Source organism: Mirounga angustirostris, unplaced genomic scaffold, assembly GCF_029215605.1.
Source record: "Mirounga angustirostris isolate CCGP_5_RB_7025 unplaced genomic scaffold, mMirAng1.0.hap1 SCAF_18, whole genome shotgun sequence".
NCBI lineage: Eukaryota > Metazoa > Chordata > Mammalia > Carnivora > Phocidae > Mirounga > Mirounga angustirostris.
This window is the reverse complement of record NW_026991726.1, coordinates 447,682-474,185: the sequence shown is the minus strand read 5'-3', so window position 1 is coordinate 474,185 and position 26,504 is coordinate 447,682. Positions and strand designations below refer to the sequence as shown.

General features: G+C 53.1%; 1 protein-coding gene and 1 long non-coding RNA gene across 3 annotated transcripts in view; one reads left to right on the top strand and one right to left on the bottom strand.

Annotated features, from left to right (window-relative positions):
* The window catches only part of LOC135363104 (TBC1 domain family member 22A-like), a 97,231-nt gene extending 92,308 nt beyond the window's left edge, over positions 1 to 4,923 (bottom strand). For both annotated transcript variants that reach the window (XM_064583794.1, XM_064583791.1), the window contains exon 1: positions 4,717 to 4,923. The gene's annotated coding sequence lies outside the window, so the exon portion shown is untranslated. The remainder of the gene's footprint in view (positions 1 to 4,716) is intronic.
* A 257-nt stretch (positions 4,924 to 5,180) lies between these two features.
* On the top strand, positions 5,181 to 26,119 carry LOC135363071 (uncharacterized). The gene is made up of 7 exons (XR_010408793.1): positions 5,181 to 6,130; positions 6,381 to 7,056; positions 19,231 to 19,900; positions 20,573 to 21,516; positions 23,262 to 23,746; positions 24,976 to 25,174; positions 25,424 to 26,119. It is a non-coding gene; the product is annotated as an uncharacterized LOC135363071 (long non-coding RNA).
* Positions 26,120 to 26,504: the final 385 nt, after the last annotated feature.

Below are 26,504 nucleotides of genomic sequence, written 5' to 3'. Positions count from 1 at the left end.
TGATTCACATCAAGTTCATCTTTCAAAATGTTTCCAGACCAGCTAAAAAGGCATTTAGTAACATCAAACAGGACCACCAAGAAACAAACAAGCAAGAGGAACTGTGTGCATAGCAAACCACCCCCACCCCCACCCCCGGTGCTTCCAAGGCGCTGGCACAGTAAGACCAACTCCACTTACAGACGGAGCCCAGAGAGACCCGCTCGCCCAGGACACAAAGACCCACCCGAGAGACTCCCGGGCTCCTCGCAACACGGGAAGAGAGGAATAAAAAGGCACTCCGTCCAAACAGCCACTTCAAAAATACAAGCAAGGAAACAAACAGGTTTCTGAAAACGCAAGAGCAAGCTGGTCAGGGCAGCAGATCCGAGCTTCCGGAAAAAGAGGCAGGGCCTCCACCTGGTTCCTGGACCCAAGGAGACATGAGGAAGAGCCCTCCCAGTGCTGTTCCAGTCCTTTGGGACTAAATGCACTTCGCAGAGGTGGGCGGTGAGGGGCCAGCCCACCCGGGAAGATGGAAGCAGGTGCCCTGTCCACATTCAAGGGCAAGACTCTGCAGGGTCAGGTGCGGAGGGCTACCCACAACCCTTCCCATCCAACATCCCTCCCGCACATTCCTCCAACCTTCCTCCTCCCACTTCAGGGTTTTTCTGTGGCTGCTCTAACGGTCCTCCACACACAGCCTGAAACACACTTATTATCTTAAAGTCTGGAGGTCAGAGTCCAAGGCAGTTCTCACGGGACTAAAGTGTAGGTGTTGGCCACTGCACTCATTTCTGGACGCTCTGGGGAGAGTCCACGTCCTGCTCATGCAGGCTGTTGGCAGAATCCAGTTCCCTGCGGTTGTAGGACCGAGGTTCCCGCCGGCTGCAAGCAGAAGGTCACTCCAAATGCTGGAGGCCACCGCACCCCCCGGCTCATGGCCCCCGCCTCCACTTTCAGAGCCAGCGACAAGACAAGCGTCCATCTGCTGTTGATTCTGACCACTTTTAAGCGCTCACTCCATTCTACTGGACCCACCAGGCCACCCAGGAAAAGGTACCACCTCAGCGTCAGCAGATCTGCACCTTCCACTCTTTGGCCATGTGGTCTGGTTCCAGGTTCCAGGGATAAGGATGCAGACATCTTTGGGGTTCATCAGTCTGCAACCACGCCCCATCCCTCCGGCCAGAACCCTGGTGATCGCCACCCTTCAGTGCTTCATGGCGGCCCTTTTCTATGGCCTTCCGAGCCCTGCCCGCCTCCCACCCCTCTTCTCACAAGGCTCCCCTCCTGCCGTCCTCCTCCCCAGCCCCAGGGTCCCCACAGCACCCTTCCCCTGCCAGGAGTGCTCTGACGCCCACCCCGCATCTCCGCATCTGTGCATCTCTGTGGGCTGGCTCCCTCTCCACCTACAGGTCTCAGGTCAGGCATGACCTCTTCTGGAAAGGCATGGCCTTCCATTGACGCAGGGTCCTGTGCTTCTGCCAACGCCCCCAGATGATGACCTTCGAAGAACTTACCAATGTGCTTACCGTCTCCCTCACCCCAGCAGCCTCTGAGAGCCACATCTCTTGGCTCAGCATTCAGCACGGGACCTGGCACACAGAATGCGTTCTGAACGAATGAACTGTCCCCCCAACAAGTCCTCCCCTCAGCTGATGAGTGATGGCGGCCTGTTACAGTGACGGTGGAGCTGATGTCTCACCGGCTCGGAGACTCCTCGGGCTGTGGCCGCTGGAAGCTGAAAGCTGTCGGAGCCACAACACCGTGAGCTGTCTTCTCCTCCAGCTCCACCCCAAGCACCCACAGCCTTGCCGATTCAGTCTGGGCCCTTCCTGCCTCCATCCCGCTCACAAAGGTTGCCCTCCACAGGCCCCACCGCCCGCACGGCCTCCTGCGCGCAGCGCTCGCGGCCCCGGCGGACCCACGCCGGAGGGCCGCCTGCACTCGCACCGCGGTGGGCGGTGACTTCGTCCTGCCACTGACAGCTAAGTGTGGCAAGAGTGCCACCGACAACTGCAGAGGGCAGCCGCCCCTCGGAGCCAAGTGGGTCGCTGGCCCAAGAGAGAACCAGCCCCAGAGAGTCACAGACTGAACACGTCCTGATCCCCACCACCCGCCCTCTGATTCTTGCAACACCACCGTCCTCTCTCACCCGGACGTTCACCACAGCCTCCGAACTGGTCTCCCTGCGTCCGTCCTTCCCTCCCAGCCCCTAACCTGCCATCCACCCAGAGGCCAAAGGGATCCTGCCTCACCTCTGCCAAGACCATCCAAAGCGCTCCCCCGTCAGAATAAGAGACAGAAAGCCCACGTCTTTCCACTGTGACCACGAGGCCTGCCCCCACCAGCTTCCGGACCTCGTGCCCCAGGACTCTCCCCCTCCTCCCTTGGCTCCAGGCACCAGGCCCCCCGCTCTTCTCGAGCACACCGCTGTCGCTCCCAACCGGGGACTTTCCACTGGCCCTCTGCCCAGACCACTGTCCTCCCAGCCACCCAGGGGGCCTGTTCGCTCCCCTCCTGTGAGTCCTGCTCAAATGTTACCTCCTCTGTGAGACCTTCTCTGGCCACCTTATCACCGGGAAACCCTCCCCACTCCACACGCCTCCCAATCCCAATTCTCTGCTTGAGGTTTCAATAACAGGATAACAGTTCCCACCTTCTCAGGGGTAACTCTCTTCTTAACTTAGTCATGGTCTCTATTCTCTGCCCCTCCAGCTCCGCTGTAAGCTCTGAGACAGCACTGGTTCTGATCTGTTTTGTTCACTGGTGTATCTCTAGCCCCTGGAACTGTTATTGGCACCAAGAGTTGGTTAAACAAATATCTACTGAATGAATGAATTTTCAAACTCTCAAAGCTCCTCCAAGAGGCCCTCTCTCGTGCTCATCAAAGAGAATCGGACCAGACCGAACAAATATGTGCCTGGAGATCTCAGCCACTTAGGTCTCATCCAGCTTCAGCAGGTTACACTGGCAGAAACTGATGGCCCCAGGGGTGACATGACCTGGTGAAAGTCACACAGAGATTAATAGAAAAAAAAAAGCTGAAACCCAGACCACAGAACCAAGTCAGAGGTGCTTCCACCACATCACACATCCTGCTTCACCCAGAAGTTTCTAAGAAAGCCCCAGCCAAATAGACAACCTAAGGACCAGCGTGAATAGAGGAGGGGGGGCTACTGGCAAGACCACCTCTCATGCAGTGTGAGACCCTGGCCAAATCACCTACTAGAGATACACCAGTGACACAGTTTTTTTGGTAAGACTCCATAATTTAAAAGATGATGGCAGGGCGCCTGGGTGGCTCAGTCGGTTAAGCGACTGCCTTCGGCTCAGGTCATGATCCTGGAGTCCCGGGATCGAGTCCCGCATTGGGCTCCCTGCTCGGCGGGGAGTCTGCTTCTGCCTCTGACCCTCCCCCTCTCACGCTCTCTCTCTTTCTCTCTCAAATAAATAAATAAAATCTTTAAAAAAAGAAAAAGAAATCTTGACATCGGGGGTGCCTGGGTGGCTCAATTGGTTGGGCGACTGCCTTCGGCTCACGTCATGATCCTGGAGTCCCAGGATCGAGTCCCGAATCGGGCTCCCTGCTCGGCGGGGAGCCTGCTTCTCCCTCTGACCCTCCCCCCTCTCTCTCATTCTCTCTCTCTCAAATAAATAAATAAAATATTTAAAAAAAGAAAAGAAATCCTCAGTGTGGCGGCGCCTGGGTGGCTCAGTCGGTTGGGCGACTGCCTTCGGCTCGGGTCACGATCCTGGAGTCCCGGGATCGGGTCCCGCATCGGGCTCCCTGCTCGGCGGGGAGCCTGCTTCTCCCTCTGACCCTCCCCCCCTCATGCTCTCTCTCTTTCTCTCTCAAATAAATAAATAAAATCTTTAAAAAAGAAAAAGTAATCTTGACATCCGTTTCTCTCTAATCTAAGTTCGCCAGGCACTGTCCACGCACTGTCTTCACCTTCCCCGGGGCGCGGGCCGGGGATCAGCCGCACGCTGATCAGGACTTTGGAGCCGAACAGCTTCCAGGGTGCACCCGGGTCATTGCACGCACTTCATTTTTTGTTTAATTTCTTTTCCTTAATTCGCTTCCTGCTGCGGACTCAAGAAAGGAGTTGGTTTTGCGGCCGGAAGGTGGGGTACGTGGAAATTCACAGGGAGGCTCAAATCCACCGGAGCGAGTCCTCGAGCTCGAGGCCAAACGCAGCCGAGCGCGGGAGGGACAATAAGGCCATTCAAGGGGGTCCCACCGCCGCGCCCCCCGGAGAGGCGATCGCCCGGCAAGCGCAGCCGAGCGCGGGAGGGACAAGAAGGCCATTCAAGGGGGTCCCACCGCCGCGCCCCCCGGAGAGGCGATCGCCCGGCAAGCGCAGCCCGCGCGGCCAGCGGGCCAGGTCCGCACTCCCCGAACTCCGCAGCGCGACCCGAGTCGGTCCCCTTCGGCTGTCACCGAGGAGAGCCTGCCGAGGAGTGTCACCGAGGGGAGCCTGCGGCCTCGGGAAGACTCGCGCGCACCTGCTCCTCCTCCCTTCAAGCCTCGGTCTGCGCGCAGCCCCCGTCACCGCCCAGACCCTGCGCTCGAGCCCCCCGGCCCCCCAACGTCCCTCTCGTCCCCAGCAGCCCTCTCCCAGCCCAGCTCACCCCTCCCCAGACCCCCGACTCCACCCGCAGGCCCGCGGGCCCACGCGCCCGCCCGACCTCCGAGCCCTGACCCCGACCCGGCCTCCCCGTCACACCCACCTGCCCGGGACTTCGCCGTTGCTGCGCCTCCAGAACCGCTTCCGGGCCCCGTCGCCGGGCACGGCCCCTCCTCCTCCCTCAGGCCCGCGGCCCGACACCTCGAGCGCGGCCGGCCAGGCCCGGCGGCCCTTTCCTGCACCCCGAGCGGCCCCTCAGCGGCCCCCGGACGCCCGAGCCCAGCGCCCAGAGGCTCTTCCGCCTGCTCCCGGAAGTCCCGCCTCCGCGCGCCCGGAAGACACGCCTCCGCCCAGGCGCGCCGACGCAAGGCGCGGGCGTGACGGCATTGAAGGGCGACGCCGGGGAGGGGTGTGGTGGCTGCGGTGCGTGCGGCTGGCTGGGGCCCCCGTCCGCCTCTGTGCTCTGCCGCCGGCCGAGGCGGCGGGAGGGTCCGGGGCGCGCGGAGGCAGCGAGGGGCAGCGGGGTCGGCGGAGCGGGGGGGGGGGGGGGGGGGGGGGGGGGCGCCTGGGGGTCGCGGAACCCGGCGCAGGAAGCCCCCGGCAGGGTTTTTGAAGAGTCGGCACGAAGCGGAGCGGAGGGAGAGTCCGTCTACACTGGTGGGGCGCCGGGCGGCTCCGTCGGCCCGCCGTCTGCCTTGGACTCGGGTCGTGACCCCAGAGCCCAGAGGCTCTTCCGCCTGCTCCCGGAAGTCCCGCCTCCGCGCGCCCGGAAGTCACGCCTCCGCCCAGGCGCGCCGACGCAAGGCGCGGGCGTGACGGCATTCAAGGGCGACGCCGGGGAGGGGGTGTGGCGGCTGCGGTGCGGGCGGCTGGCTGGGGCCCCCGTCCGGCTCTGTGCTCTGCCGCAGGGCGAGGCGGCGGGAGGGTCCGGGGCGCGCGGAGGCAGCGAGGGGCAGCGGGGTCGGCGGAGCGGGTGGCGGGGGGCTCCTGGGGGTCGCGGAACCCGGCGCAGGAAGCCCCCGGCAGGGTTTTTAAAGAGTCGGCACGAAGCGGAGCGGAGGGAGAGTCCGTCTACACTGGTGGGGCGCCGGGCGGCTCCGTCGGCCCGCCGTCTGCCTTGGACTCGGGTCGTGACCCCAGGGCCCTGGGCTGGAGCCCCGCGTCGGGCCCCGCTCGGCGGGGAGACTCTGCTTCCCCCTCCGCCTGCCCCTTCCCGGCTGGTGCCCTCGCTCGCTCGAGAGCTCGCTCGAGTGAGTGAAATCTTTGAAAAGAGCGAGTCTGCGTTGGTTACGTGGTGAAATGACAGCTGCTGAAGTTATGTTTCGGTGTTTCGGTGTTTGCTTCTTTTAACTCGACGTAGCCAACGAAGATGTGGGGTGACGTGCGTGACTGGCGCTGGATTTCTCTTGGTCGCGGACCCGGACCGAGAAGCCAGGTCCTGGCCTTTCCCGACTGCAGGACAGTCCGCGGACGCACCTCCGCCAGTTCTCTCGTGAGACAAGAATTGGGCTGCATGTGTAAGTGTGCCCGTGCCCCTCGCTTACTGATGGGTAGCACTGATGGAGTTCTTGCCCCACGCAAGATCTGCGCCGGGTTCTTTACATCAGTATGTCAGCCGTATGCCCACCACCCCCAAAGGCTGCCCCTCCCGGGAGAGCAGAATGGCTCGCTCACCTCGCGGACACCGAATTTTATGCCCTTTCCACAGGTCCTTGCGCCCACCCTGCAACATTTACCTGACTGTTTTTATGATCTCTGTGTCCACAGGTAGCTTGTGAGATCCTGCTCAGTGGGGCCTAGGTCTTCTGCCTCTGCAAGTGTGTGTTGGATGAATGACAACCATGGGAACTCTCCAGGGACCCCCTTTTGTCACCATAGAAACTCCAGGAATCTTCTCTTTGGTGTGATCTTAATGGATCCTTGGTGATCCCCAGCTGACATACCCTCACTAGATCCTCAGGGCTCCTTTGTTCATAGCCTGATGAGCTCTTCCGGGATCCTGTCCTTACATGACCTCAGGGAATCTCCGGAGATCTTCCAATAAGGTTTCAGTGGATCCGCAGGGACTCCCTCCTGACACAGCCTCAGGCAGTCTCCCGGGATTCTCTCCTAGTGGAGCTCAGGAAGGCCCCAGGGACCTCTTCCCAATATACAGCCCCGAGGCCTCAGAAATCCTCTCATAGACTGGCTCCTAACAGCCTCCGGGGTCCCCTGTGGACATCACTGGGGACCTCAGGGGTTCTGTGCAGCTCTTCTGGCTCATTGCAAGAATCAGCGAGGTGACGGAGCAAGATGGCGGAGGAGTAGGAGACCTGGATTTCGTCTCCTCTCAGGAATTCAGCTGGATAGGGATCAAACTGTTCTGAACACCTACAAACTCAACAGGAGACCGAAGAAAAGAAGAGCAACAACTCTGAACAGAAAAGTGACCACTTTCTAGAAGGTAGGACGTGCGGAGAAGTGAATCCACGGCAATATTCAGGAGGATAGACGGCGGGGGAGGGGACTCCGTCGGCCGCTTCTGGCAAGTGATAGAGCCGCGGAGCACAAAATCGGAACTTTTAAAAGTCTGCTCCGCCGAGGGACGTCACTCGGGTGGCTGAGCGGGGGGTGGAACCCTCCGGGACAGTGTGGTCTCAGGACCCTCGGGGTCACAGAAAGACCGGGGGTGCGTGAGTGCAGCAGAGCTCCCAGGGATCGGAGCAGGGAAGCCAGCTGCAGAGGTGGAGCCCAGGCGCGGGCTCTCAGCTCGGGGTTGCCATTGACCGTGATCCGCAGCACAGTCGGGCCCCTGCTCCTCCAGCAGGGACCCAACAAGCGGCAGATCCAGGGAGACTCACCTTCCTCCCCCGGGAGGAGCCGCGCGGAGCGCACCGCCGGGATCTGCTGGGTTTGGAGACTCCACCCGGGGTCGGGTGCCATAGATAGAGACGCACGGTCACAGGCCAGGTGAGCACGGAGTGCGGCCAGAGACCGGGGATGGGAGTGACTGACGGCTTTTATCTGGGGGCTCACTGAGGAGCGGGGCCCCGAGTTCTCGGCTCCTCCAGGGCGGAGATTGGGAGGCCGCCATTTTCACTCTCCGCCTCCAAAGCTGTACGGAAAGCTCGCAGGGAACAAAAGCCCCGGAGAGCAAACCCGAGCAGATTACTTAGCCGGGAGGGGGCAAGGGCGGGGCAATTCCACCTCCGGCAGAGACATTTGGAAAACACGGCAACACGCCCCTCCCCAGAAGATCAGCGAGAACAGCCAGCCAAGACCAAGTTTACCGATCAATGAGAACGGCAGAACTCCAACGCTAGGGGACTACTGCACATAGAATTCATGGCTCTTTTACCATGATTCTTTAGTCTTTCAGAGTTAATTTTTTTTAACTGTCTTTTTTTCTTTTTTTCTTTTTGAATTTTTCTTTTTCCCTTTTTCAACCAACATCTTATCAATCCCTTTTTTTAAAGAAACATTTTTATTTTTCATTTTTAGAGTCATATTCTATCCCTTCATAGTAGTTACCCGTATTTTTGGCTTATATATATAAGTTGTTCTCTCTTTAAAATTTTGAGATAGTTTCTTCTAACAGATTAAAATATACCCTAAATCTCTAGTATATGGTGTTTTCTATTCCCCTGCCTGATCACATCCTCTCCCTTTTTTTTTCTTTTTTTTTCTTTTTTCAAATCCTCTTCTTTCTTTTTTCAAACAACTTCTTATCAATTCCTTTTATAAAATTTTTTATAATTTCCATTTTTACAGTCATTTTCCATCCCTTCATCATATCAACCCTTATTTTTGTACATATATAAGTTTTTCTTTCTTTAAAATTTTGGGAGACACTTTCTTCTAAAAGACCAAAATACACCCCAAATCTAGTGTGTGGCACTGGTCTATATACCATATAGATGATATTTGATCACATACTGGTTTTTCTTTTGTTGTTGTTCTTTTGTTTGGTTTGTTTATGTTTTTATCTTTATCTTTTTCTTTTTTTCTTTTTCTTTTTTTCTCTCTTTCCCCTTCTTATCCCACTGCTTCAGGTCTTTTCTGATTTGTTTAGAGTATATTTTCTGGGGACGTGGTTACTCTGCTAGCATTTTGTTCTCTCATTAATCTATTCTCCTCTGCACAAAATGACAAGACGGAAAAAATCACCTCAACAAAAAGAACAAGAGGCAGTACCAACTGCCAGGGACCTACTCAATACGGACATTAGTACGATATCAGATCTAGAGTTCAGAATCATCACTTTAAAGATACTAGCTGGGCTTGAAAAAAATATGGAAGTTATTAGAGAAACTCTTTCTGGAGAAGTAAAAGAGCTAAAATCCAACCAAGTAGAAATCAAAAAGGCTATTAATGAGGTGCAATCAAAAATGGGGGCGCTAACTGCTAGAATAAATGAGGCAGAAGAGAGAATCAGTAATATAGATGATGAAATGATGGAAAATAAAGAAGCTAAGAAAAAGAGAGATAACTACTGGATCATGAGGGCAGAATTCGAGAGATAAGCGATACCATAAGATGAAACAACATTAGAATAATTGGGATCCCAGAAGAAGAAGAAAGAGAGAGAGGGGCAGAAGGTATAATGGAGCAAATTATAGCAGAGAACTTCCCTAATTTGGGGAAAGAAACAGGCATGAAAATCCAGGAAGTACAGAGAACCCCTCTCAAAATCAATAAAAATAGGTCAACTCCCCGACATCTAATAGTAAAACTTACGAGTCTCATAGACAAAGAGAAAATCCTGAAAGCAGCTCGGGAGAAGAGATATGTAACCTACAAGGGTAGAAACATTAGATTGGCAACAGACCTATCCACAGAGACCTGGCAGGCCAGAAAGGACTGGCAGGATATATTCAGAGCACTAAATGAGAAAAATAGGCAGCCAAGAATACTCTATCCAGCTAGGCTGTCATTGAAAATTGAAGGAGAGATAAAAAGCTTCCAGGACAAACAAAAAATAAAGGAATTTGCAAACACAAAACCAGCCCTACAGGAAATCTTGAAAGGGGTCCTCTAAGCAAAGAGAGACCCTAAAAGCAACATAGACCAGAAAGGAACACAGACAATATATGGTAACAGTCACCTTACAGGCAATACAATGGCACTAAATTCCTATCTTTCAATAGTTACCCTGAACGTAAATGGGCTAAACGCCCCAATCAAAAGACACAGGCTAACAGACTGGATTAAAAAACAAGACCCATCGATATGCTGTCTGCAAGAGACTCATTTTAGAACCAAAGACACCCCCAGATTGAAAGTGAGGGGGTGGAAAACCATTTACCATGCTAATGGACACCAAAAGAAAGCTGGGGTGGCAATCCTTATATCAGACAAATTAGATTTTAAATCAAAGACTGTAATAAGAGATGAGGAAGGACACTATATCCTACTTAAAGGATCTATCCAACAAGAAGATCTAACAATTGTAAATATCTATGCCCCTAACATGGGAGCAGCCAATTACATAAGGCAATTAATAACAAAAGCAAAGAAACACATCGACAATAATACAATAATAGTAGGGGACTTTAACACCCCCCTCACTGAAATGGACAGATCGTGTAAGCAAAAGATCAACAAGGAAATAAAGACTTTAAATGACACACTGGACCAAATGGACTTCACAGACATATTCAGAACATTCCACCCCAAAGCAACGGAAAACACATTCTTCTCTAGTGCCCATGGAACATTCTCCAGAATAGATCACATCCTAGGTCATAAATCAGGTCTCAACCGGTACCAAAAGATTGGGATCATTCCCTGCCTATTTTCAGACCACAATGCTTTGAAACTAGAACTCAATCACAAGAGGAAAGTCGGAAAGAACTCAAATACATGGAGGCTAAGGAACATCCTACTGAAGAATGAATGGGTCAACCAGGAAATTAAAGAAGAATTAAAAAAATACATGGGAACCAAGGAAAATGAAAACACACCTGTTCAAAATCTTTGGGATGCAGCAAAGGCAGTCCTAAGAGGAAAGCATATAGCAATACAAGCCTTTCTAAAGAAACAAGAAAGGTCTCAAGTACACAACCTAACCCTACACCTAAAGGAGCTGGAGAAAGAACAGCAAATAAAGCCTAAACCCAGCAGGAGAAGAGAAATCATAAAGATCAGAGCAGAAATCAATGAAATAGAAACCAAAAGAACAGTAGAACAGATCAACGAAACTAGGAGCTGGTTCTTTGAAAGAATTAACAAGATTGATAAACCCCTGGCCAGACTTATAAAAAAGAGAAGAGAAATGACCCAAATCAACAAAATCATGAATGAAAGAGGAGAGATCACAACCAACACCAAAGAAATACAAACAATTATAAGAACATATTATGAGCAACTCTATGGCAGCAAATTAGATAACCTGGAAGAGATGGATGCATTCCTAGAGATGTATCAACTACCAAAACTGAACCAGGATGCAATAGAAAACCTGAACAGACCTATAACCACTAAGGAAATTGAAGCAGTCATCAAAAATCTCCCAAAAAACAAAAGCCCAGGGCCAGATGGCTTCCCAGGGGAATTCTACCAAACATTTCAAGAAGAATTAATACCTATTCTTCTGAAACTGTTCCAAAAAATAGAAACGGAAGGAAAACTTCCAAACTCATTTTATGAGGCCAGCATTACCTTGATCCCAAAACCAGACAAAGACCCCATCAAAAAGGAGAATTACAGACCAATATCCCTGATGAACATGGATGCAAAAATTCTCACCAAAATACTAGCCAATAGGATCCAACAGTATATTAAAAGGATTATTCACCATGACCAAGTGGGACTTATCCCTGGGCTACAAGGTTGGTTCAACATCCGCAAATCAATCAATGTGATACAATACATTAACAAAAGAAAGAACAAGAATCATAGGATCCTCTCAATAGATGCAGAAAAAGCTTTTGACAAAGTACAGCATCCTTTCTTGATCAAAACTCTTCAGAGCATAGGGATAGAGCGTACATACCTCAATATCATAAAAGCCATCTATGAAAAACCTACAGCAAATATTATTCTCAATGGGGAAAAACTGAGAGCTTTCCCCCTAAGGTCAGGAACGCGGCAGGGATGTCCACTATCACCACTGCTATTCAACATAGTATTGGAAGTCCTAGCCACAGCAATCAGACAACAAAAAGAAATCAAAGGCATCCAAATTGGCAAAGAAGAAGTCAAACTTTCACTCTTTGCAGATGATATGATACTTTATGTGGAAAACCCAAAAGACTCCACCCCAAAACTGCTAGAACTCATACAGGAATTCAGTAAAGTGGCAGGATATAAAATCAATGCACAAAAGTCAGTGGCTTTCCTATACACCAACAACAAGACAGAAGAAAGAGAAGGTAAGGAATCCATCCCATTTACAATTGCACCCAAAACCATAAGATACCTAGGAATAAATCTAACCAAAGACACAAAGGATCTATACTCAGAAAACAATAAAATACTCATGAAAGAAATTGAGGAAGACACAAAAAATGGAAAAACTTTCCATGCTCATGGATTGGAAGAACAAATATTGTGAAGATGTCAATGCTGCCTAGAGCAATCTACACATTCAATGCAATCCCCATCAAAATACCATCCACTTTTTTCAAAGAAATGGAACAAATAATCCTAAAATTTGTATGGAAACTTAAAAGACCCCGCATAGCCAGAGGAATATTGAAAAAGAAAAGCAAAGCCGGCGGCATCACAATTCCGGACTTCCAGCTGTATTACAAAGCTGTCATCATCAAGACGGCATGGTACTGGCACAAAAACAGACACATAGATCAATGGAACAGAATAGAGAGCCCAGAAATGGACCCTCAACTCTACGGTCAACTAATCTTCAACAAAGCAGGAAAGACTATCCAGTGGAACAAAGACAGTCTCTTCAACAAATGGTGTTGGGAAAATTGGATAGCCACATGCAGAAGAATGAAACTGGACCATTTCCTTACACCACACACAAAAATAGACTCCAAATTGTTGAAAGACCTCAATGTAAGACAGGAGTCCATCAAAATCCTAAAGGAGAACACAGGCAGCAACCTCTTTGACCTCAGCCGAAGCAACTTCTTCCTAGAAACATCGCCAAAGGCAAGGGAAGCAAGGGCAAAAATGAACTATTGGGACTTCATCAAGATAAAAAGCTTTTGCAAAGCAAAGGAAACAGTCAACAAAACCAAAAGACAACCGACAGTATGGGAGAAGATATTTGCAAATGACATATCAGATAAAGGGCTAGTATCCAAAATCTATAAAGAACTCATCAAACTCAACACCCAAAGAACAAAGAATCCAATCAAGAAATGGGCAGAAGACATGAACAGACATTTTTCCAAAGAAGACATCCAAATGGCCAACAGACACATGAAAAAGTGCTCAATATCGCTCGGCATCAGGGAAATCCAAATCAAAACCTCAATGAGATACCACCTCACACCAGTCAGAATGGCTAAAATTAACAAGTCAGGAAACGACAGATGTTGGCGGGGATGCGGAGAAAGGGGAACCCTCCTACACTGTTGGTGGGAATGCAAGCTGGTGCAGCCACTCTGGAAAACTGTATGGAGATTCCTCAAAAAGTTGAATATAGAGCTACCATATGATCCAACAATTGCACTACTGGGTATTTACCCCAAAGATACAAAAGTAGGGATCCGAAGGGGTACGTGCACCCCGATGTTTATAGCAGCAATGTCCACAATAGCCAAACTGTGGAAAGAGCCAAGATGTCCATCGACAGATGAATGGATAAAGAAGATGTGGTATATATATACAATGGAATATTATGCAGCCATCAAAAGGAATGAGATCTTGCCATTTGCAACGACGTGGATGGAACTGGAGGGTATTATGTTGAGTGAAATAAGTCAAAAAGAGAAAGACATGTATCATATGATTTCACTGATATGAGGAATTCTTAATCGCAGGAATCAAACTGAGGGTTGTTGGAGTGGGGGGTGGGGTGGGAGGGATGGGGTGACTGGGTGATAGACACTGGGGAAGGTATGTGCTCTGGTAAGCGCTGTGAATTGTGCAAGACTGTTGAATCTCAGATCTGTACCTCTGAAACAAATAATGCAATAGATGTTAAGAAAAAAAAAAGAAGAAGAAGAAGGTAGCGGGAGGGGAAGAATGAAGCGGGGGAAATCGGAGGGGTAGACAAACCATGAGAGACGATGGACTCTGAAAAACAAACAGGGTTCTAGAGGGGAGGTGGGTGGGAGGATGGGTTAGCCTGGTGGTGGGTATTGAGGAGGGCACATTCTGCATGGAGCACTGGGTGTTGAGCACAATCAATGAATCATGGAACACTTCATCTAAAACTAATGATGTAATGTATGGGGATTAACATAAGAATTAAAAAAAAAAAAGAATCAGCGAGGTGACAGCAGGACCGAAGATGATGGAAGTAGAGTTCACAGAGAAAAAATGGACAGTAGTTAGTGACTGGCTGGATGCAATTATAGCATCTTAGATCGGTTGTCCCTATAGCTTGAGGATGCTTTCCTGCCTCAGGTCTCCTGGGGGAAGGAGCAAGACTGACACCAAGATTGATGAAGGCTTCAGGACCCACTGAGCAAAGGGTTAGTAGTGCCAATCAGAAACAGGAGAGCAAGGGGTCAGCCTGTTTGCAGCCTACGTTTATGATTGGTTTAGGATGACTTGGGTCAAGGTCACGGATGTAAGACCTCAGCCAAGCACGAGGTTAGAGGACAGATTAGTCTCCAGACAAGGAGATGGGAGGATCTGCCAGGGCAAAGTCACAGGAATAGGTCAGCATCATGGCAACATAATCAAAACACAAAGCCAAGAAGAAACAATCCCCAGAAATGGATTTTGGCTGGGGAGCTTGGTAAGGATAGGATGTAAAAGAAGCCTTTGGTAGAAGGCCAGGTGTATAAAGTGAGTATAACATATGTACAGTCTAGGAATGGGATCTCTGCAGGCATCAAACAGGACAGATGCATGAACCAGAACGAATGAGTGGAGCACTTTGTATTTATTTGTGCAACAAATAATTTTTAAAAGATTTGTTTATTTATTTGAGAGAGGGGATGGGGGATGGTGGCAGATGAGGAGGGAGAGGAAGAAGCCAACTCCCCGCTGAGCGCGCAGAGCCCACACAGGGCTCAAAACTATGACCCCGAGATAATGACCTGAACCAAAATCAAGAGTCAGAAGTTCAACAGACTAAACCACCCAGGCACCCCTGTGCAACAAATAATTTTTTTAAATTTATTAGAGAGAGAGAGAGAGCACGAGAGGGGGAGGGGGGAAAGGGAGAGGGAGAAGCAAACTCCCCGCTGAGCTGGTAGCCTGACGCAGGGCCCGATGCCAGTACCCCAGGATCATGACCTGAGCCAAAGGAAATGCTTAATGAGCTGCCCAGGTGCCCCAACAAACAAGAAGGTCACTTTCACTAAGATTTAAGCTAATGGAAATTAAATCCAAGGACATGCCATTTCACACATGACAGATGGGCTAAAACTTAAAAATCTGTCAATGCCAAAATTGACAAGGATGTGGATTTGTGAGCGGTGCAGAATGAACTGATTCACTGCTGGTGGGAGTATAAATTGATTTAGTGATTCTCAACAGCCATCTAGCAATTTCTAGTAGTTAAGGATGCATATACTCTACAACCCAGCAATTCCACCCTTGGTGTGTACCCTAGAGCAGCTTGCCCAAGTGTGCAAAGACAAGAACATTCACTGCAACATGCTGCTTTTGCTGGCAGCGGGGAAGGTCATCAAGTCATCTCTAGGAGAATTGGTAAATGATACATAGCTATCCAATAGGATGCTATATGGTAACAAAATGAATAAATTAGTTACATATATCAACACAAATGATTTTCACAAGGTTAAATGAAAAAAAAGTTGAATATGGATGCATGCACTATTTAATTCCATTCTTTTTTTTTTTTTTTAAGATTTTATTTATTCATTTGACAGAGAGAGAGAGAGAGACAACCAGAGAGGAAACACCAGCAGGGGGAGTGGGAGAGGGAGAAGCAGGCTTCCCCCGGAAGAGGGAGCCGGATGTGGGGCTCGATCCCAGGACCCTGGGATCATGACCTGAGCCGAAGGCAGATGCTTAACGACTGAGGCACCCAGGCACCCCTAATTCCATTCTTTTAGAGTAAAAAAGAATGCTAAACACTAAATTCAGGAGAGTGGTTGCCTCTGGGTATTGGTGGGGACTTTGATCAGTAAGTAAGGAAGTCAAGGGGCTTCAGTTTTTTGATTATGCTTTATTTCTGATGGCCGAGGGAATGCATGCTGCTGTTGTTCTATTATTTATGACTTCTCCCATGTATAAAATGTTTGATTACGGAGCTCTTACTGCTGTGTCTGTGAGCACACTCTTGGAAAAGGATGAGACAATGAATGAGCAGCGTTCACTGAGAGGCGTGGAGGGGTCGGGACAATTGATGAGACCTGTGACTGTAGTTTAAGGCGAGCGGGCAAGATGGGACAAAATGCAAGGAGTGGCTCCAGGGAGAGGGAGCATCACAGCTGCAGCAGGGAGACAAAGATTGGAGCGCTGGGTAACAGGGGAGTCTTGGGCATGGCTGATCCTTGTGTGCAGGCAGCTTCTTGGGGAGGAGAGGTTGAACGGTGAGGGGCCACCTGGAGAGAGATCCTGAATTGAGACCAGAGGGTGGAGCCTTTGCACTGTGCACAAACCAGTCATTGCACGGCTGCCCCCTGGGAGGGGGGCCCTGCAGCTGCAGGCAGCTCCTCAGAGGGACTTCTCTGAGCCATCAGCAGCTAGCACTCCCGGCCACGGAGGAAACGAGAGCCTTCGTCCCAAGGAGCGCATCTGGGCAGCACACTGTAGCGCTGGCTGCAGTCCACCTTGGCACCACTCGGATCCAGGAGCGTCACAGGGGTCACCACTGGAAGAACATCTCTAGGATTCTGCCTGCTTCCTTTCGTGGAAATTTACAAAAGGAAGGTTGACCCGATCTTGGAGCCCCTCCTCCTGGGTGGGGGAAGGCATGTCACTGTGCTGTTGGCTTGCATTTCCTACGATCTCATGAGGAAAATCGCCCCATGTGCTCACTGGGTCGTCTGACTATCTTCTTTGGAGAAATGTCTATTATTTTCAGTAGGGTTGCTTAGGTTCTTAAGTTGGAGGAGTTTTGTACACATTCTAGATGCAAGACTCGTATGAGATTTGCAAATATTTCCTACCATTCTTTGGGTTTCTTTACATCCTCTTGAGATTACCCTTTCATTCACAAAAGTTTTTAGCAACGTTGAAGTCCAGTGTCTCTGTTTTCTCTGTTGTTGCTTGGGCTTCGGGTGCCATACAAGAGACACCATATTGCCAAATCCAAGGGAAGGAAGATCTGCCCCTAGGTGCTCTTAGCTTCCTTCTGAGTGTTAAGAATTTTCATTCTTAAAGTTCATTCTTGGATCCATGTGGAGTTCATTTTTTATAGGGTGGAAGGGAATGCTCTGACTTCACTCCATCGTATGTGGATATCCGGTTTCTCAACACCGTTTGTTGCATACACTGTTTTTGCCTCATTGAGTGATCTTGGTCTCCGTGCTCAAAAAAAACTGACTGTACATGTATGTATTCCTTGATTCTCAGCACTATCCCATTGATCCATATGTGTTGGTCTTCTCTGCTCATACCTTTCGGGAAATATTATAATCTCGTACAGAGTTTTTCCAGTTCTTAGGATTATTTGCATAGAAGATCATATCCTATATAAATAAACTTTTTCTTCTTCCTTTCCATTTGTGAGCTTTTAGTAACTAATCTTGTATAATTTCTCTGACCAAACTTCCATGACAATATGGAAATGAAGAGGTGGACATGGGCATCCTTGACTTTTTGGGGATTTTAAGGAGAAAACTCTCAGTCTTTCACCACAGAGGATGATATACATATGAGTTATTTTTCATAAATATCCTTTATCATAATTTTTAAAGAGTTATTTATTTATTTATTTATTTATTTATTTATTTATTTGAGAGCATGCAAGCCCAAGAGTGGGGAGGGGCAGAGGGAGAGAATCTCCAAGCAGACTCCCAACCGAGTGCAGAGCCCTCCCTGGAGCTCAATCTGAAGACTCTTGAGATCATGACCTGAGCCCAAACCAAGAGTCGGACACTCAACCCACTGAGCCACCCAGGCACCTCTCCTTTACCACAATTGAATCTTCTATTTCTATTTTATTGAGAACACTTGTTATGAAAAGGTTTGGATTTTGTCAAAGCTTATCCTACAACAATTGACATGATCATGTTTCTTCTGGATGTGGTCTAGGACACTGGTTAGCTACGTTGAACAGCCTTTGCATTCCTGGTGTAAATCACACTTGGTCATGATGTAGAGTCCTGTCAATGTGCTGCTAGATTCTATCTGCTAGAATTCTGTTGAGGATTTTTGCCTCGCTCTTCATAATGGATTTTGGCCTGCAACTGTCTTTTCTTGTAAGGTCTTTGTCAGTCTTTGGAATCGGGACAATGCTGGCATTCTAGGGGGACGTGGGAAGTGTTCCCTCCTCTTGTACTTTTTTCAGACTTTCAGAAGGATTGGTATTCTGTCTTCTTTAAACGTGTGGGACAAATCACCAGGGAAAGCATCAGGTTCTGGACTTTTCATTCTTGGGAAGTTCTCATGACTGCTTCAGTCTATTTACTTATTACAGGTCTGCTCAGGGTTTCCATTTCTTCTGGAGTCACTTTGGTAGTTTGTGTGCTTCTCAGAATGATCTGCTTCATCTCAGGGAGCCAATTGGTTGGTATAAAGTGGTTCCATTTTTGTCTCTTTGTCAATTTTGGTAAATCTGCAAAAGAAAGAACTGTTGTTTTCACTGATTTTTCTCACGTGCTCTTCTCTTCCATGTATCTCTGCCCTAATCTTCATAGTTTCCTTTGCTCTACTAACTTTGATCTTCTCCTTCGACTGAACCAGAGGAACATTCTAACCGTTCCAGATGCCAGCCAGCCAGAGGGCCATTGTCTAGGTCTGGGTTGTTGGGTAGAGAAGCAATACAGACTGGAGTGGATCAGGCTACCTTGGCAATTTCTACCCTACCTGGCATTCCAGGTCACCCCCAGACGTTCATTTCAGGCTGAAGCTCTCCTCCTGCCAGGCATGATGCCCAGCAACAGACTGACCTGTCTTCCCATGAACCACTCACGACCTTAGGGGCCTTCTGTGCTCTAGGAACAAGCAGACTAGCTGAATTTTGCCAAGGAGCACTGCCCATGAGCAGAAAACCTGCATAGCTCAGGGCACTGTCTTCTGTGTGCTTCCTTCACACCTTCCCATGTATGGCTCACAGCCACCTGTGCCCATGGACACCCTAGAGCACCCATTCACCCAGGATGTCGGATCAATGCAAAGTCAGCCCTTCCATTCTGCCACCACACTCCCAACACAACACCCAAGACCAAAAGGAGCGGTCACTCCAAGTCCTGGGACCAGCTCAGATGCAGCCCCTATCTGTGCAGCAGGGACATCGCCTACCCGCTCTCCATGCTCCTCCAGCCCGATGGAGATGTGGACGACATTAGTGTGGGTTTTGTCCCAGGATCCCTGATGGCCAGGAAAAGGAGGTGACTGTCCCACCCTTTCTCCCTGGCAGACATCCCTTCCTGGAGCCTGGGTCCCCACTCCACAGCCACAAGGGGCCAAGAAGACTCAGTCTCTAGAAGCTTCTGGGCTAGATGCTGACCGGGGTTGCCTTACACAGTCTGGTGTTTCTGCTGGCCTTGCCGTTCCTCAAGTTCCGGAGTTGACCTCCCAGTCGTCGCTGGAGACCTCAGGCATCATCTCAGCCTCTGTCAGCACCTCCCTCTCCTCAGCCTCCATCACATCTGTGGGAGCCTCGGACTCACACGAGCACCGTGTCTCGGGGTCTGCAACCACGGCTCCTCCCTGCCGCTCTCCATGCAGCAGGTGGGCGCCGCTGCCTCAACCCCATCAGCCTGGACATGAAGATCGGCACCATGTCCAAGAGCATCCTGCTGAACTGGGCACGTGGGGCGTCCCTTTGGTCTCCTGACTCAGACGTCTCTGAGTACTGATCTCACTGGAACAGCTAGCTACTCTGACAAGAAGCCACCTCTGGACCTTCCAGGCAGCATGCCCAGGCCTGGAAGGACTCAGACGACCACCACGGCCCCCACTCTACAGAGGAGGAAACTGCGGCAGCCTCCTCACCTCCGGCTGGTGCTTGCTTGGTGATCCATGCTTGGGTGGGGACAATAACATGCCCACCAAGCTCCTTCTAAATCTACGAAGCTGTGGCTCTTGTAAGACTGCCCGGATTGTGTCCCCTGAACCCCCCAACCCGCAGTGTCCCCTGACTCCTTGCCCAATATCCAGAGAGCCCTGCGTGATCTGGTCTAGACATGCTCCCCAGTGTGCACCCCTCAGCCCACTCCAGCCTCTGTAGGGCCTTCGTCCCCCAGGGAGCCCGGCAGGAATTTGCCCCTCAGAACTCCTGCCCTCCCTCCCTATGACCCCCATCCAGGATGGCCTCACCTCCAAGCCTGGGCTCAAAGGCTCCTTCCTCCGGCTCCTCTGTAAGCTCAGGCTTTGGGTCAGATTGAGCTGGGTTCAAACCGACAGCAGGGCCATGTCACAGCCCTGTGACTGGCAAGCTCCTGTGGGAACTCCTGGGACCTCCGTTTTCTACTTTGGAGATGGGGTCAGTGACTCCCACCTCAGGAGGATGGGTTGGGGTTGAAAGCAGGGAGATGAAGGTGTTTGAGTGCCAGATTTTGGGGAGAGGGGCTGCTGCCAGGAAGACAGGGGGAGGGGATGTCGAGGAGGAAAAGGCGGCCTGACCTCCTCCCTGCCACACTTGTCCCCGTCACCCTCCCCTGACCCCCCCCCGCCATGCACTGAGACGAACACTGAAGTGGAACGTGGGGGCCATTTCGGCAGCGGGGGTATATTTCATATATTTCATTTCTCTCTAGTCCCCAGGTCTCCACGTCCAGTCAGTCCAGCGGCCCTCCCTGGCGGGACTGGGGCTGGCCTCCGGCCTAAGAGGACGTGAGGGTCACTGAGCAGGCAGTGGAGATCGGGACAAGGAGGACCAAGGCAACAGCCAGCCCCTCGGGGTTGCTCAGGCCTGCTGGCAGGTGGGGTCCCGCGCAAGCGCCGTCTGCTGGGCCGTGTGTGCCTGCGCAGGATCCACCTGCCTCCGACCCACCGTTGGTGGGAGGGCCCCGCCCACCCAGAGTGCACCTGCGCCACGTCCACCCAAAAGGAGGGAGCCGACCGGCCACGCTGAGCCACGCTAATGAAGTTCCTCAGGGGGAGTGTGGGGACGACGGCGCTCCAGGACCGGGCTCGGGGAGTGCCTGGAGGGTCTCCTGCCCCGACGCCATCCGGGACACTGACGACCCGGGGTGCCACGATGGCTGTGCCCCTTACGTGGCCATGATCTCAACCCAAGGGGTCTGGGCTGCTCCCGTCACAGACACACACACACAGACACACACGCCAAACACACACACACACACCCAGTCCTTCAAACACACACACACACACCTGATCCTTCACACACAGACACAAACACCCGGTCCAGCCCCATCCTTGGCCAGGTACAAAATCACCCTTCACATACGTGGAAGATGATCCGAAACAATTTGGATATTCTGTTGCACTTCAGGACACAGACAGGAATAGTTTTGCAGTTTCTGTGTTGTGAATTGTCCCTCCTTTATCCACAGATCAGCACCACCGTGAACCTGAGTGGGCCCTGCCGCTGGGGGCGAACCAGAGGCTGTGGGCGGTCCGTGCTGACAGCATGAGGAAGCTGGTGGAGCCGGGCCAGGCCCTCTCCTGTGACCCCTCTCCCAGAGCACCTCCCCGAGGAACGCCTCCCCAGCCCTTCCCACACCTGCTGCTCACCAAGGTGAGCAGGGCCCCCCGTCCCTCCCGGAGGCTCCCCCTCACCTGCGGGCTGTGTGTCTCGGGCCTGGCACGTCCCCTCTCCGAACCTCAGGTGACTCCTGGGAACCCTGCGTTCACGAGGCCAGGCCCCACACACGGGGTTGCCGTCGGGCCTGTTGGGACCACTCCCCGACCCTGTGGCCAGCCCACGGGGAGGGTGGCTTGGGGCTGAGGCGGTTCCTCTCCACCGTGAAGGAGCTCTCTGCCCCAAGCCTCGCTGTCCTGTGTCCCGGGCAAAGCCGCATTCCTGGCTGTGAGGAGGTTTCACATTCCATCTGGGGCTCCCATCCTGGGTGGAGCCAGACCAGGGATCCCTGGGGGCTGGCAGAGGGGCCCCAGAGCCACTCAGACATCTAGAAGGTGCTGGCTGGGCTTCATCAACTCCACAAATGGACAGGAAGCCCCTTCTAGACATTTTCCATAATTCAGGGAACAGGGCAGACAAATGTCCCTGCCCCGCGGGCCTCTTTGTAGGTGGGGGTCCGCCGCTAAGCCTAGACGACAAAGCAGAGATGGGCACACGACGTTGCGTGGGACGCCCTGCCGGCCTCCTCTACATACGGATCCCTCTGTTCTCATTGTCTGAAGGATGACAGGCCCTAGGACAAAGAAGAGCCCTTGTCTCCGAGGTGGTGAGGGAACGCGGGGGACCGGTCAGGTGTGGAGCCATGGGTCTCGTGCACACCCGCCGCAGGGCTGGTTCATGGTCCAGGAGCTGTGGGCAGGTCGTCTGTGCACACCTGGCCATGACACACCTGGCTGGCCCTCTTGGTGGGGAGGCCTGTGAGCCTGGTGCACCTGTCCCCCACCTACCCCTGGAGGAGCAGCCACGTTCAAGCCTTTCCACGTCCGACCCTCAGGGACAGTTGGGAACCTGGGTCAAGAGAGGCAGGGACTGGCCCAGGACAACTCAGGGGTGCAGATTCCAAGGAGCTGCTCTCCAGTCCTAGGCCAGTCCCAACCCTCCCATGAGGTTTGCTTTGGGGGTGAGAGCCCCTCAGATCGTCGGGAAGAACTACCCACCCGTCCCATGTGGGGACATGACCTTGGCATCCCCAGGCACGTAGAGGCACGTGCACCCGCACACCCACTCCCACACACACACCCACACCCACACACACACCACTCTGACTGCCCAACTGGGGGTCAGAAGGGGAGGAAACCCTGGGAGCGAGGTGGGTGACAGGGGGGAAAGAAGAAACAGGTTGCAGACAGCTGGGCCATGGGGCAGGGCATCAGGACTCCTGGCAAGGACACAGATCCATAGCATGGGGAGGGGAGACAGGCCAGGCTGAGGGTCAGGGGTCCCCAAGGGGCCCAGGGCGGTTGCCAGGGCACTGGGAGAGGACAGGGTCTGGGTTCCAGTGTCCATCACCAACCTGGGCACTTGGAAGCAGGAAGAGATACCCACCCCCAAGTCCAGAGGGGCTACAGCACAAAGGCCTCAGCTTACTTTTCTGTCACTTGGGCTGTAGAGATGCAGTGTCCCTAGGGTCCCACAGGCTTGTGGGAGAGCCTGTTGGCCTTGGATCTCCATCCCCGACCCCCTGTGCTCCCAGTCCTGGGAAAATGCTTTGTACTCCCTCGAGGTCCTTCGGAGCAGGGGACAGACTGGGGGCTTGGGGGGCTGAGGACCTGGGTACGCAGAACGTGGCAGAGCACTGACCACTAGCCTGGGGACCAAGGCCAAGACCCTCCTTGTTGCAGCCTCCGGGCCTCCATTTGGAAGAGGGTCCAGATTCAGTGCTCTGGTCCGGGTGACAAGGCCTTAGGAAGGAACGGAGCCCCAGGACAGAAGAGGGAAACACGGACAAGAGAGGCTTCTGAGGTTTCTCACATCACCCCTGGAGTCCACAGATCCTGCTCCTGTGAGAGACACAGAGACAAAGACAGAAACAGAGAAGGAGACAGAGAATGAACACACGACAGAGGGAACCAGAAGAAGTCACAGACTTTCCTCCATCAGCTTGGAAATGACATCCCAGCCTTTGGCCCCATTCTCTTCCTGAGAGTGCGGTCACACAGGCCATCCACCCCGGAGGGGAGGTGATTCCATAGGGATCTGTGACCAGGATTCGGGGATGCTGGGAGCGACTGTGGGGACTGCTCAGCACATGGGCACAGATGAGTCCCTGGGACCTGAGCCTAACCCTAATAGAAGCCCCTGGAAGTCTGTGCTGTGAGAGGACAAGGTCAGAATCAGTTCATTACAACCTTTCCATGGGGGCTGGGACACAGGCAGGAGGGGGGTGGCCTTGCCCAGACCCCAGAGCAGACCCAGGCCCCTCTGAGCTGTGCTCCATGTCCCGCCCAGCCCCTGGCTCCTCCTTGCATTGCCAAGTGTGCCCCAGCCTCCTGTGATAGCAGGTCCGGAATGTATGTAGAGGTCCTACCCCTGATGGCGTCCCTAGGAGTAGAAGCCAGAACACCCCACTGTGCAGATGGGGAGCCTGGGGAGGCCCTGAGAGGCACAGGGTCTGTCCAGGGTCACAGCCCTGGGCACGCACAGGAGCCCAGTCTGAAGCCAGCTCTGTGTCCTCACAGCGGGGACACCAGCTGCACCCAGGCCTTGGGAAGGCTGTGGGGGGGCTGTGAGGGAGTCACTGTATGGATGGGGCATGGTGGGAGGGGGAGCATTGAGCAGCTGGGGGAGGGGGCCCTCGGGGGCGGGGGTCTTGTGTGAGGAGGAAGTTGGGTAAGGGGACCCCAGGCAGTGGTGACCTCACTTCCCTGACAACAGAGTCCAACAGAATTTGGAACCCCGGTAACCAGACACCCACATTCCAGAGACAGCCCCCTGCCCAGCTCATTTCGTCGGAGATCATCGAACCATGAACATGTGGGCTTGTTGCCTCCCTAAATCTGGATGCTGCAGGCTGAAGAAAGCCCGCCCTGCAAACGCTGGCCCCCGCTGGGGATGTCCGATCAGGGCTCCCCACCGCCTCTGGCCGTTTGGCCGGAAGGTCCGACAGGTGACACCAGGAGGCCCAGAGCCGGCCACCCAGGCCCACAGGGTCTAATCCACCTGTGCAGCCCCAGGTCCCCTCCCCTCCGTGTGTGTGTGTGTGTGCGTGTCTGTGTGTGAGTGCGCGTGTGTGCGCGTTTGTTTAAAGAGGGGTCATGCGGGGTGGGGCCACCCTGAGCAGGAGCAGGCTGATGAGGGGTCAGATTCCCAGTGGGCAGGTCATGTTCAAGGGCAAGGCTGGCTGTGTGGGATGGGGTGTGCGGGCGCTGCCCCTTCTACCCAGGGTTTATCCCGATAGCCCTGCAGGGATGGGTCACTGCATCCCGGGTGCAGGGCTGTGCACTCACAGGTCTGTGTCTGATCTGGGAGCAGCAGGGGGACTGGGCAGGAGGACAGTGAGGATGGCCAGGCAGGGCTGTGCTGCCTCCAGCCGGCTACCCGTCCCTGTCTTTGCAGAAGGCCACGGATGACCTCCCGAGGCGGCTGGCGGACATGCCCTCCTCCCTGATGGCGGGGTTGACCCAACAGGCATCCCCAAAAACAAGTGCTGGGGATTGCCGAGCAAGACCTCCAACACCACCCAGACCACTGTCCCAGGTGGTTGGTCACCGGACAGTGGTCTAGGAGTCGGAGCCCACGGAGACCGAGCCCGAGGGTGAGAAGGCTGGGGCTGGGTGTTTGTGGTGTGTGGGGATGGGTCGGTGCTGGCCCCACAGGGACGAGCCCCCAGAGGCTGGTGTGGGGCCTGGAGCAACGACTGGGCGCAGAGCACCCAGCGGGTGGACTGCGGTCGGGGAGACGCCCCGGGGAGGGCTCCTTCGTGGCTGCGGCTTCTCTGGGAGGCCCTGGGTGGGTTCTGTCTCCACGGAGAGCGGGCACGGGGTGAGCTTTTCTCCTCTCACAGCTGCTCCACCACCTGAGGAGCTAGAGCCCATTCCAACTCCATCGGTAGCTCTGGACGGAGGGGTGTTGGCTGCGACTTCAGCAGGAGACCAGGAGCAGGCAGGTGACCCAGCACCCACCCACGGACAGCCTGACGCAGACCAGGAAGAACTGGCAGCTGCCCCTGACCCAGCTCCTGCCGTGGATCCTGCCCCTGACCCAGCTCCTGCCCTGGATCCTGCACCTGCCACTGCTCCAACCCAGCTCCTGCCCCTCCTCCTACCCCTTCCCCTGCCCCTGCCAGAGCCACTGCCCCTTCCCCTGCCCCTGCCCCTGCCTGAGCTCCTGTTCCTGCTCCTGCTTCTGCGCCTTCCCCTGCCCCTGCCTGAGCTCCTGTTCCTGATCCTTCTCCTGCTCCTGTCCCTGCCCCTGCCAGACTCGCTGCCCCTTCCCCTGCCCCTTCCTGGGCTCCTGTTCTTGTCCCTGACCCTGCTCCTGCTCATAACCCTACCCCTGCCAGACCTGCTGCCCCTTCCCCTGCCCCTGCCTGAGCTCCTGTTCCTGCTCCTTTTCCTGCTCCTGTGTCTGCCCCTGCCCCTGCCAGACCTGCTGCCCCTGCCCCTGCGCCTGCCGGAGCTCCTGTTCCTGCTCCTTACCCAGGTCCTGCCCTAGATCCTGCACCTGCCACGACTGCTGATCCTATCCCTCCCCTTGCCCCTGCCCCTGGCCCTGCTCTTACACCTGGCCCTGCCCCTGGCCCTGCCCCTATCCCAACCCCTGCCCCTACTCCTGCTCCCGCAGGGCTCCCAAAGCCACATCCAGAGCCCACAGCCCTGCGGGGAGAGCTCCTTGTACAATTGCCCTTAGTTCCATCGCCGGACCCCGACGCCCCGCCAGATTGTTTCACCCCCTCCCCCTATATTCTTTCTCTCTGGTTCATATTGTTCTGGTTCATATTGTTCATTTTCATGTTCTGTATACTGTTTATTATTTGTTTTAAATAAAATTACTTGTTTTCAACTGAACATGTGATGAGCATAAGTACATTCCCAACGCTGTGCCACCACACCCCAGAACATTGCTGCGGAATATCTCGTGTCCCA